The sequence below is a fragment of the Photinus pyralis genome, unplaced genomic scaffold (genome assembly GCF_008802855.1).
Source record: "Photinus pyralis isolate 1611_PpyrPB1 unplaced genomic scaffold, Ppyr1.3 Ppyr1.4_LG3a, whole genome shotgun sequence".
Classification (NCBI taxonomy): domain Eukaryota; kingdom Metazoa; phylum Arthropoda; class Insecta; order Coleoptera; family Lampyridae; genus Photinus; species Photinus pyralis.
This window is the reverse complement of record NW_022170509.1, coordinates 18,891,582-18,896,453: the sequence shown is the minus strand read 5'-3', so window position 1 is coordinate 18,896,453 and position 4,872 is coordinate 18,891,582.

Genomic DNA, 4,872 nt, shown 5'->3' with positions numbered 1-4,872 from the left:
GTAGATCTTTATTAAGTTAATTATTATAAGGGAAAAATAATGTTATAAATACTTTACCAAATATAAATTTATTGAACCTATACCAAACAAATTTCATACAACCACCTGTTCAATCCGAATAAAGAACTGGCAACGAATAGGATGGCGAGGGGGGTAGGAGCCAGGATAGCGATTTTCAATTCATTAATCAAAAACTACGGAATTACTTCTAATACGCTGGACCAAATCGGTAATACTTACTTTTTAGTACCCTTTGTTGATCGTTGCGAACTGAAGGTTGCCTTCGTCAGATCCTTCTTTTTGTTTATAAGTTATTAATTCCATTAAGAGAGGACAAACTATATAATTTTTGACTACCACAAAATACAACCCCATCAATCGAATACTGCACGCCACCAAAACCTCGTAGGCATAAGCGAGGATGGCGGCAGCAAACCTTTCATAAAAACTTATACGACGAATTTCTAGTACGGGCACCAGAGATTTTTTACTATACACCTGCATCTGAGGCGTATCCAGTTGTTGATCAAGATCTTTTTAATTTTTAATGATAAGGGGAAATTATTAAATTTTTACTTACCACAAAATTACAAACCCCTTCAATCGATATACTGCAACCCCCGTGAGGTAGATGAGCGATTTCATAAAATTACAATTCTAATACGGACGACAATGTACTATAACTAGCAACTGAAGGTTGCTTAGTAGATCTTTTTAATTACCCATTAAGAAATATAAATTTTTGACCTCACCACAAATTACAACCCACTTTCCAATCTCGACTTACTTGCAACGTCGTAGGAGTTAGCGAGAATTTTCATGTAAAACATACGATATTTCAATACGGGACCAGATTTTACGGATACTTGGCAAGACGAGGCGGCGTTGCAAAAATGCTTGTTAATCTTTTTAATTTAATTTTAAGGAAATTTAAAGATATTTGACCTTACCACAAAATTTACAACCCCTTCAATCGAATACTGCCAACGTAGGTAGGACGAATTTTCAATTTAAGAACTTACGAATTTCTAATACGGGACCGAGATTTACTTATACTTTGGCAACTGAAGGGGTTGTAGATCTTTATAATTTTAATGATAAAGAAATATAAATTTTGACTCACCACAAAATTTACAAACCCCTTTCAATCGGAATACGCAACGTAGGTAGGAGCGAATTTTCATAAAACTACGAATTCTGAGATACGGGGAGAGATTTTACTTTACTTGGCAACTGATGGGTTGCTTGTAGATCTTTTTAATTAATCCACTTAAGGAAATATAAATTTTGACTTACCACAAAATTTACAACCCCTTAATCGAATACTGCAACGTAGGTAGGACGCGAAGTTTTCATTTAACTTACGGAGTTCTGAGTACAGTACGGGACGAGATTTACTGTATACTGCATTGAGGGGTTGCTTGAAGATCTTTAATTTAATTGATAAGGGAAATATAAATTTTTGGACCTATCACAAACAAAATTTACAACCCCTTCAATCGGAATACTGCAACGTAGGTAGAGCGAATTCATAAAACTTACGAATTTCTAATACGGCGAAATTTACTTATACTTGGCAACTGAAGGGTTATGTAGATCTTTATAAATTTAATGATTAAGGAAATATAAATATTTTGATCTGTACCACAAATTACAACCCCTTCAACGAATACTGCAACCGGTAGGTAGGAGACCGAATTTTAATTAAACTTACGAATTCTTAATACGACGAGATTTTACTTATACTTGGCAACTGAAGGGTTGTTTGCGTAGATCTTTAATTTAAATCGATTTGAAGGTAATATAAAATTTTTGACCTAACACAAAATTTACAACCCTTCAATCGAATACTGCACGTCGTAGGTAGGAGCGAATTTTCATAAAACGTACGAATTCTAATGACGGGACGAAGATTTTACTTATAGCTTGGCAACTGAAGGGTGTGTTTGTAGATCTTTATAATTTAATTGATTAAGGAAATATAAATTTTTGACTCACCACAAAATTTACAACCCCTTCAATCGAAACTGCAACGTAGGCTAGGAAGCAATTTTCATAAAAACTTACGAATTTCTAATACGGGCGAAATTTTACTTTATACTTTCCAACTGAAGGGTTGTTTGTAGATCTTATAAATTTAATTGAGGTTAAGGAAATATAAATTTTTTGACTCACCCACAAAATTTACAACCCCTTCAATCGAATACTGCAAAGTAGTAGGAGCGAATTTTCATTTAAAACTTACGAATTTCCCAATACGGACGAGATTTGACTTATACTGGCAACGATGAGGGGTTGCTTGTAGTATCTTTTAATTTAATTTCATTAGTAATATAAATTTTGGACTCACCACCAAAATTTTACATCCCCTTTCAATCGAATATTGCAACGTAGGTAGGAGCGAATTTTCATAAAACTACGAGATTTCTAATACGGGCGAATTAAACTATACTTTGCAAACTGAAGGGTTGTTTGTAGATTCTTTATTAATTAATTGATTAAGGGAAATGATAAATTTTGACTCCACCACCAAAAATTTACATCCCCTTCAATCGAATACTGCAACGTAGGTAGCGAGCGAATTTTCATTAAAACTTACGAATTATCTAATACGGACGGAAATTGTACCTTACTTGGCAACGAAGGGTGTTTGTAGATCTTTTTAATTTAATCCATTTAGCGAAATGTAAATTTTGACTACCACAAAACTCTTACAACCCTTCAAGTCGAATTTGCAACGTAGGGTAGAGCGAATTTCATTTAAAACTACGGAATTATCTAATACGCGGACGAGATTTTACCTTAACTTGGCAACTGAGGGTATAGCTTGAAGATCTTTTTAAATTTAATTGCATTAAGGTAAATATAAATTTTGACTTACCACAAAATTTACAACCCCTTCAATCGAATTAACCTGCCAACGGTAGGTAGGAACAATTTTCATAAAAAAACTTACGAATTTCTAATCGGAGCGAAAATTTTCTTATACTGGGCAAACTGAAGCGGTTGCTTGTTAGATCTTTTTAAGTTAATTATTAAGGAAATAGTAAATATTTGACTTACCACAAAAATTTACCAACCCCTTCAATCAATACTGCACGTAAGGGTTAGGAGCGAATTTTCATTAAAACTTACGAATTTCTAATACGGGACGAAATTGACTATACTTGGCAACTGAAGGGTTGTTTAGATCTTTTTAATTTAATCCATTTAGGAAATGTAAAATTTGGAACCGACCACAAAATTTACAACCCCTTCAATCGGAATACTGCAACTGGTAGGTTAGACCGAATTTTCTTTAAAACTTACGAATTTCTAATAGCGGGACGAGATTTTTACTTATACTGGCAATGAGGGGTTGCTTGTATTCTTTTAAATTTAAATCATTAAGAAATATAACATTTGACTTACCACAAATGTTACAACCACCTTCAATCGAAATACTGCCAACTAGGTAGGACCGAATTTCTTAAAACTACGAATTTCTCAATAGGGACGGCAGATCTTTACTCATACTTGGCAAAGAGGTCTGCTTGTAGTTCTTTTTAATTTAATTCATTAAGGAAAATATAAATATTTGACCGACCACAAAATTTACAACCCCTGTCAATCGAATTACTGCCAACTTAGGTAGGACCGAATTTCATAAAACTTACAATTTCTAATAGGAGGACGAGATTTACTTAACTTGGCAAATGAGGTGCTTGTATCTTTTTATAATTCATTAAGGATTAATAAATATTTGGACCGACACAAAATTTACAACCCCTTCCAATCGAATACGCACTTAGGTAGGAGCGTTTTTTCAGAAAACTTACCTAATTCTAGGACGAGTTTTACTATTACTTGGCAAATGAGGGGTGCTTGTAGACTTTTTAATTTAATCATTAAGGAAATATAAACATTTGACCGTACCACAAAATTTACAACCCCTTCAATCGAAACTGCAACTTAGGTAGACCGAATTTTCTTTAAAACTTACGAATTTCTAATACGGACGAGATTTTAACTTATACTTGGCAACTGAAGTTGCTTGTAGATCTTTTTATTTAAATTCATAAGGAAATATAAATATATTTGACCGACCACAAAATGTACAACCCCTTCAATCGAATACTGCAACTTAGGTAGGACCGAATTTTCATTAAACTTACGAATTTCTAGGGGACGAGATTTTACTTATACTTGGCAAATGAGGGGTTGCTTGTAGATCTTTTTAATTTAATTCATTAAGGAAATGTAAATATTTGACCGACCACAAAATGTACAACCCCTTCAATCGAATACTGCAACTTAGGTAGGACCGAATTTTCATTAAACTTACGAATTTCTAGGGGACGAGATTTTACTTATACTTGGCAAATGAGGGGTTGCTTGTAGTTCTTTTTAATTTAATTCATTAAGGAAATGTAAATATTTGACCGACCACAAAATGTACAATCCCTTCAATCGAATACTGCAACTTAGGTAGGACCGAATTTTCATTAAACTTACGAATTTCTAGGGGACGAGATTTTACTTATACTTGGCAAATGAGGGGTTGCTTGTAGTTCTTTTTAATTTAATTCATTAAGGAAATATAAATATTTGACTCACCACATAATTTACAACCCCTTCAATCGAATACTGCAACTTAGGTAGGAGCGAAATTTCATAAAACTTACGAATTTCTAATACGGGACGAGATTTTACTTATACTTGGCAACTGAGGGGTTGCTTGTAGTTCATTTTAATTTAATTCGTTAAGGAAATATAAGTATTTGACTTACCACAAAATTTACAACCCCTTCAATCGAATACTGCAACTTATGTAGGAGCGAATTTTCATAAAACTTACGAATTTCTAGTAGGGGACGAGATTTTACATATACT